The 8,417-nt window shown below is 51.4% G+C and overlaps 1 protein-coding gene across 1 annotated transcript in view; it reads left to right on the top strand.

Annotated features, from left to right (window-relative positions):
* The window catches only part of LOC104289335 (complement receptor type 1-like), a 35,972-nt gene that overhangs the window by 19,288 nt on the left and 8,267 nt on the right, over window positions 1-8,417 (top strand). The window lies entirely within an intron of this gene.

Here is an 8,417-nt window from a genome sequence, read left to right as displayed (position 1 = left end):
ATCAGGGCACACACGCAGCAGACGGACTCGCAGGATTAAGCTCTTAAGACTCCAGCGAGGATCCCTGCCCTCCCCGGCAGGAGCTGGCTGGCATCATCCGGCTTGTTCTGCCGGTCTTTGCAGCTGCTTCAAATATAACAGAGGAGGGGTTTCTCCAGATATTCCCTTAGGATGGACTTTGGGGAAATGACAGCGAGTCCCACCCTGCTGGGGTTCAGCTAATCTTTGGAAACACACATCAGGGTGGAGGGATAATGTTATCCATCTACTCAAGATCAGATACTATCAATCACGTCCAAATGATGAATTCGTTTGAACAGGAGGATTTAATTCAGAGGTTGGGGAAGGTGTCGGTGCTGTCAGAACCAGACGTGTTAGGCTCCAGCAGGCCAACCCAAAAGGCACTTTAATGAAGCGTAGATCCCATTTGCTCCTCGTTGTCCCTGCTGCGCGTCCGGGATGCGTTTGAATATTTGCAGAGACCAGCTGAGCAGGTACACCAGCAGTCTGCTGACATTTGCTCCCCGGGCAAAACTTTAGCAGAGCGGCTACACCCGTACAACCCAAAGGCAGCGTGCTGGGGAGGGGGTGGCACGGACGGCGGCTGGGCGCCTGCTGCCCTCTGCCACCAGCACTGCGCGTTTCAGCGGATCCCGCTGACCGGCAGCAGCCGGGGGCTGAGCCGCGGCCTTTAGAGGTGCTGTGTGCGCTCGGAAGGAGCTCCGCACCTCCTCACCGCGTCCGAGTGGGTGACGGCGGCGTGGGAAAGGCGCGGGATGCCGGCAGCCTGAATCCCAGCACTGCTCTCCACCAGGGACAATTAGTCCCTGATGCAGCACAATCCAAGCCCGATGCATCCATGTGGGAATCCACATCTAACCTCAGCGCTGCCTGGCATTCCCTGCGTGCCCTGCTAGCCACCGGCTACGACTTCTCCCGTCCTTGCAATGAGTCAAAGGAGAGAATCGCCTAAAAATAGATTAACGAGGATCCTGGCGGAGAGCAAGGTGAAGGAGCTCTCCTGGTAACCAGCGCGTATCTACACGTCTGCCTGCTTTGAAACTGCCTTTTCTGCATTCCTGATCATACTGTTACTGGGGAAAAGAATTGTTCTCAGTTTCTGGATAGTTATATAAATTTTTCTTTTCTTGTGTATTTTCACTTAGGTACAGGTTAAACGGGAGTCATTTCATTCAGTGTCAGCTTAAAGGAAACGGTGTTGGATGGAGTAAACTTCCGACTTGTGAACGTAAGATTAATCCAACCTTACTTTTGACTTCAGTCCCGTAGATCCTGCAGCCTAAGTCTAGTCTAAACCTCTCGTCATCCGTTGCTTTTGTTGATATTATGCGGCAGATCGGTCACCAACACCGCAGCTGAGAAATACCCATTTTGCTGCTGACTCTGTGTTTCAGTAGTTTTGTTCCCACAAGATCACAATGTTTTCTCATGACCTAAGGTAGTAGCGACGGTGATGAGATGAGATTTCCAGGAATCACAAGCCAGGACGTGGCAAGTTGCCCGTTTGTTTCTGTGACCCTTGGAGTGAGAGGGGGAAAGACAGGACAACAGAAACACTTCAGAAACAAAAGGGAGGTGACCAAGACAGAAGGCAGTGCTAGTTGCCCATCTCCAGTTGTCCAAAAAGTCTGTTCTCTTCAAGAATCTTAGGTGGACTCAAGAAACATTTTGCATTTGCGCTATTACTGAAGCTTTTAGCAATGCCCATGTTGACCTTCTTTCCTGCAGTAATTACCTGCTCCTCACCTCCTCAAATTACCAACGGAAAGCACGATGGCGAAGGTGTAGAAAAATTTGTGTATAATTCAACAGTGACTTACAGCTGCGAGTCTGGCTTCCAGCTCGTTGGAAAGGCGAGCATCCGCTGTACGAGTACGGACAAAACAACCGGAGTCTGGAGCGGAGCTGCGCCTGAATGCAAAGGTGCTTTCCTTGGAGTTCAGTATTTATTAGGAGTTCAGTATTTGGTACGCAGCAGCTTAACATATTGTGATTGCTTAGTACAGGACATGTCAGGGGTGTGTCATATTGCAATTTTAAAGAGAAAAAAATGCAGTGCTGCTAAAGTGAGTAAAGAGTGAACGGGCTGTGCAGGAAAGGCGGAGTGCTCCTAGCAATGCGTACTCTTTATACCCTAGAGAAAAGCACATCTGTCAAACTTGGAGCAAAAGAAATGGAAAGGAGTCCTCCTCCCCAGAGTGAGTTGAAATGATTCCACATTAAGTCCCACGTTTCCCAACTTAATTTGCTCCTTTATCACATTTCCGTGAAAAAGCCATCCGATGAATTTCACACCGTGATTGTCTTTTTCAGATTCCCGCGGAAATGCCATCCAACCATCTAAGAAGGCTTTCACGTGGGAAATGAAGCTCAACCTTTATAAAAAGTCACTCCAAAATACCATCTCCTCCTCCCATTCTTCTTCTTTCTTCAGGACACCAGGTCAGTCCTGGAGGCTCATTTGGAGTTCAGGGGAACTCATCGACGGGACTCCCCGGTGACTCCCAGCCCTGTACCTGGAGCTTTCATTTTTTCATGTGTTTCTCTTCAGCGTCACGGAGCTGTGCTACCTCAGCGTTCAGATTTGTTGTACCCTTGTACAAAACCCAAAACTACTATTCTCCTGGGACCAGCCAAGGATCCGCGTGTCCTCCAAAGTACATGGGGATCTCTGGCATCCTCCCCCAAGCCAACTGCTTTCAAAACTTAAAACGGTCTAAAGTTGCATCATTTTGTGGAAGTGAGCGCTTTTTTTGTCATGTTCTTTTCTTCTATAAAATGTCTCTGTATAATTTATATTCTTTGAGGGTTGGGCATCTGGTTCAAAGCTCAAGTTTGACTGAACTCACTTCCTCCTCTTAAAAAAGCTTTGCTTCATGTGACACGTATCTTCATGTATCATTTCCTTGCTCTTGCATTATTACAGATTTTGTTTAACTTATTTTTTGCCACATTGAAAAAGCAAGAGATGGTAACTTTATACCACATAGCCTTTAGAGGGCTTCTGTCCTTGTTGGGCAGCGAGAGGCAATGCACTAACGCTGACCTTGTTCCACACCAGCGAGGTCGTGGGCAGCCAGGAGAAGCCGGACGTGGCAGAAGTGCTGCTACAACAGATTCCCCATCCGCTGCAAAGGATTATTTTACTCCTAAGAAGGGTGAGTGTCAGTTGTGTTGGAAATGCTGTCTGGGTGGGAATATTATGTGCGTAACTGTAATTAATAAAGACAAAACATCCACTGGAGGGTCTCGCTACCCAACTGGAGACTGGAAGAAAAGCGTTCCTCTGGTGTCGGGGTCAAGCTGAGCTTGCCCATCCCTGAGCCATCTCTCTGGGGTCAAACACGGGGAATCTGTCACCCCTGTCACGGTGGATTTTGTGCGTGACGCTGCACAGCCCGGGGCTGTTACACAAATGGGACGGGGCTGGTGCTTAAGCCCGGGTTCAGAAACACCCCCGTGGAGGGGCAGCGTGGCCAGGAGGGGTTGTCCCCATTGCTGCATGGTTTCTCAGGGTGGGGGAGGTTGTTCCAACCTGCTGGCATCGCCCGGCCGGCGGCTGGGACCGCAACCCCAAGGGGTTTGTCTGGTCTGTTAAACAAGGGATGGAAGAATGGCAACTGCGGGGGTAACGGCAGGGTAACGGGGCCGCGTGCTTGGGCACTTGTGGAAGTGTGCGTAGGGAAGATGTTGCAGAGGTATCGGTGTAGGAAAAGGGCTCCAAGCAGGGCTTTGCAGGCCTTAGAGGGGATGAAGTTTGGTGATGGTGAGGCCTTGGTAGGAACAAATGAAGGCTGGAAGCATCCTAGATCATACAGCATGGAAGGAAAGGAGAAAACTTTGTCCTTGGTTTGGTGGGTTTTTTGGCCTAAAAGTCCCTGCTTTGCTCTATTACATAACTTAAGAATGCCAATTGATTTAAAAATCTTTTCCTGTTGGTTTTTCTTTCTTTACTACTTTGTCATTTTTGGCACTTCTTCGGGAGATCATGTCAAAGCAGCAGCTTAAGACATGATCTAACACGTGAGAAATGTCGCGTTGCATTGTACTTCAGGAACTTGGCTCCACTGCCCCAAAACCACAGCTCGGGTAAAATCAGCCGCGGGGCGCCGGGAGGCTGGAGCAAGGGATGAGCTGGGGGGAAGTGGAACGACACCTGAAAACAGCCTCTAGTGCTTGAAGGAGGAATTGGTTTGGGCTTTTCTAAAGTGAAGTGCTAAAATCCACCCCCAAACTGGGTGGGGTTTTAAAAATCTGGGCAGAAAGTTTAACTCGCCTTGAAACTACAGCCGGGCTGGTCTCGGTGTGAATGCTTCCTTCCCCCAGGCTGCGCATACGGCCCATGGAAAGTGCCTGGAAAGGTTTATCTGTAGCTTTGAAGCAGTTTGTTTGTGACGGGTCTCTTCTCCTCCGGTGACAAAGGGACCCCCCCGTGGAAGAAACCCCGGGAGGAGGCGTTTGCTCTGGTGTGATTCGAAGAGAACTGTTGCGTGCTGCTCTTCCCACCATCTCTCTGCAGGCGTAGATGAGGCGCGCGGTGGAACGGGATCCCGCCTACCTACATGCACTGTTATCCTGTCAAACAAAAACAGCACTGTAAACATAGCGCATGCAAACCCTTCGCCGTGCCCCACGCGATGGTCGTGCTTCTGCGGACTCTTGCACTTTGCTTTAAAGCAAAGAATAAGGTGGATCAGGTCTGTCCCATGTGCACATATAAAGTGCTTTTTTTTTTTTTTGGTTTTTTGTTGAATTGTGATATGTTTTAATGTTCCAAGAAATTGATTGAAAATGCAAGAGCTGGCTAATTCTCATAGTTGCTTCTCCCATCTGAGTTTTTCTCTCGTTCAGTAATTTCCTCCCGACATCCCCAATCCGGCCACGACCGGACCGGCTTTTTTCAGGCTGGGGGCGGGGAGCTGCAGTTCCTCAGAAACCCCTCAGGCCTTCTGCAGAATTTCTCACTGAGCCGGGTTATGTCATACCCATTTGACTCGGTGTTTGTTTCCTTTCTCTCCTGGCGATGCCGTCCCGCTGCCATAACAACCCCCGTAAATACAAACTCCCCGCAGAGGCTGTGAGAGACCCACACCTCCGCGGGCTGCGCTGCTCCCTTACCTTCCCGGGAATTTCTGGCTGCGGCAGGGTCCGGGTGCAGATACACCCATGCGAGCTGCCAGCAGGGTTGTGCTGAAAGCAAAATACTGACTTCTCTCTCTTGTGAAGTTATAAGCTCATTTCCTTTTAGGAAATCATAGTACTTTAAATGCTAAATTGAATGTTGATCTTTATACATATATATATATATGTTTGATCTTCAGTACTTCAAGCACTTTCTTTAGCAAAAACTTTTTTTGTGTCAGACTTAAGTTCTTTGCAGTTTGTATTTCTGTTCAGACTACGTGAAAGATAACAGCCACGAGTGGTCTGGGTATCTCCCGATCTCGAACTGTAAGAGCCACTTCTGCTTTCCAAACGGAAGAAGGCAGCTCCGTAACGCTGCAGGCTGTGAGCGCATCGACACGGGGAAGCGACTGCCAAATATACTCTGCAGTGCTGTCACTGCAACGGAGAAACTGGAAATGTCGGGCTTCTGTTCTTGGTTGCTTACCGCCTTTGTCCTATATGGAACACTAAAGCTTCCAAAGCCTCTCTGGGGTTTTATTTACATTTAGTAATAAATGGTAATTGTTTATAAAGGAGAGCCTGTGAATTCAGCTGCCTGCTGTTCCCTTTTCATATTTTATTCTCTTTTCAGGAAGGTATCAGCTTTTAGATATCATAGAATATTTTGGGTTGGAAGGAACCCTAAAGGCCACCCAGTGCCACCCCTGCCCTGGGCAGGGACACCTCCCACCAGCCCAGGTTGCTCCGAGCCCCGTCCAACCTGGCCTTGAACACCTCCAGAATTTCTTCCTAATATCTAATCTAAATCTCCCCGCTTCCAGTTTGAAGCCGTTCCTATCACTCCATGCCCTTGCAAAAAGTCCCCCCCCAGCTCTCCTGGAGCCCCTTTAGGCACTGGAAGGGGCTCTGAGCTCTCCCCTTTTTCGCCTTCTCTCCTCCAGGCTGAACCCCCCCAACTCTCCCAGCCTGTCCTCCCAGCAGAGGGGCTCCAGCCCTCGGATCAGCTTCGTGGCCCTATCTTGATATATCTTGACAACGTTCAGATTTGCTGTTCAATCAGTTCTTTATCAGCACTCTTTCTTATTTTCTAAATTGCCTCCTATGCAAGCTTAACTTTTTTTTTTTTAAAAAAAACACAAACCCAAACCTGGGGGCTGCGGGCGATGTCCTGGGCTGCTGCGCTGCCCGGGGGGGTGTGTGGAAAGCCGAGAGCACCGCCGGCAGCTCAACCCCTGGTTTTGCTGGAAACCTCACGTGTTTCCAGTGGGAGCCGGGCAGCGTCGGTGCACAGAGCGGCACGGGGGGCAGACTCCCCTCCGTACGTGCCTGCGCTTCTGCCGCTGCCATCTGCTTGGCCCGATTTCTGCTGCACGGGGAAGGGATGGCAGAGCAAGATAAAGCCAGTCGCCCTCGGCGGCTCCGGCTCAGCAGGCACAGACCCGCTATCGCAGGGCTCAGCTGCCGGGGCAGCTCCTGCCTGAGAGGTTTTGGAGCTCAGTCGGTTACTGGGGCAAAATGGGACGGCAAACGTGGGTGGCAGAGAGGCAGAGGGACGGGCTGCTCTGAGCCTGATGGTCTCGGCGGGTCCAGATGGCTCCTGCGTGGCCTCAGGTAGGAAAGCAGCCTGGTTCGAGGGGTTAATCTGAACTCTGCTAGCGCGGGGATTTCACTGCGCTGAAACCACGGCAGTTGGTTCTTCTGATGTATGCGGGAACTGAGCCGCTCCCTGAGGAGACTCCACATTACACGAAGTCTTTGCCAAATACTTCTCAACATTCTCGCCAACCCATGCTGAGGTCGCTGCTCTAAGCCATCGCAAGAGAATTCCCCAGTATTTAAAGCATTTATTTTTTTTTCCTGTTAGCAGCTTGCTTTGCATCACGCAGCCACCATCCCAATTCAGACCTCAGGTGACCAATGACCTGTAAAAATACGTGGCCAAAACATCTCTGTGTAATTTGTCACCATGTTCACAAGTACGTATTTTAAAGGAATGCGTTACCCAGGCTGCTTGACTCCTCCCTTAACAAAACACCTCTTGGCCTCATTGCAAATGCTTTTGTTACACACGCTTGAAGCTTAAACTGTGTTGGAAAGGGAAATAAAGCGTGTGTGGGAAAGTAAAAAGGATAACTTTGAGCTTTTTGATGGAAACACCACTGTTTCCTGGCTAACAAAGGCAGACGGAGGGAGGCAGGAAGGTGCGGGCAGGCTGCTGCTGGCTGCCCCTTCCTCGGGTGAGGTGACACACGTCCCTTACTGGCAGCGCTCAGCAGAGTGGGACGGGGCAGCAAATATAGACATGGCCTTTCCCTTGGCTCTTCCCGCAAGCCCTGCGGGCAGGGATCCCAGAGCAGCTCCGCTTTCCCACACAGGCAGGGAGCCGAGGCAAAGGGCTCCTGTGCCCAGCAGGCGCCGAGGACATCCCTGAGCCTCTGCGGGCAGCCCAGCGTCTCGTTGGGAGAGTTTGGTGTCTAACTGGTACAGTGGAAACGCTGGTATCCCCGCTGCCTTGTTTTGTACCTAGGTGTTAACAGAAGCAGCTCAATTAGTGGCTTCAAAGTGGGGCTGATTTACAGCCCGTGCACCCCTCGGGCTGGAGGAAAGCCCTCTCTCCTCTCCTTGCAGAATAACCTCCCCTCATGGAGCTCTCCTCCTAGGGTCGGGCAGGGGACGTTTGAAGATGGTTTGGGGGCTGGTATCCCCGCTGCCTTGTTTTGTACCTAGGTGTTAACAGAAGCAGCTCAATTAGTGGCTTCAAAGTGGGGCTGATTTACAGCCCGTGCACCCCTCGGGCTGGAGGAAAGCCCTCTCTCCTCTCCTTGCAGAATAACCTCCCCTCATGGAGCTCTCCTCCTAGGGTCGGGCAGGGGACGTTTGAAGATGGTTTGGGGGAGCTGGAGCCACAGAGCTGTGCTGTGCTGCGCTCCCTGGGCCAGGCGCCGTCGGAGAGGGCAGGAGGCACGGACGAAGACACAGCGCTCATCCCTGCACGGAGCACAGCCAGTGCCGGGGGATGAACGGCACCTTCTCCACCCCTCCCGGCGTTGGGGTGTGCTGAGGCGTTCGTGGCCGGCGCTGCAGGACCCACGTGCTGCCGGGTTTGGTTTGGTTTCTTTTTTCTTCTCCATGAGGGCTTGATAACTTTGGAGAGAGGAGTAGCTTTACTGGAAGGCGCAGAGAAGCAGTCTGAAGGTGAGGGTGCGGCGGGGGGTGTCTGGAGAGCCTCACGCCATCCCGCTGCCTGCCAGGCGTGCTGCTCCCACCCC

Source organism: Charadrius vociferus, unplaced genomic scaffold (genome assembly GCF_000708025.1).
Source record: "Charadrius vociferus isolate BGI_N301 unplaced genomic scaffold, ASM70802v2 scaffold266, whole genome shotgun sequence".
NCBI classification, from domain to species: Eukaryota; Metazoa; Chordata; class Aves; order Charadriiformes; family Charadriidae; genus Charadrius; species Charadrius vociferus.
The sequence above is the reverse complement of the archived record's forward strand: the minus strand, read 5'-3'. Positions and strand labels throughout refer to the sequence as shown.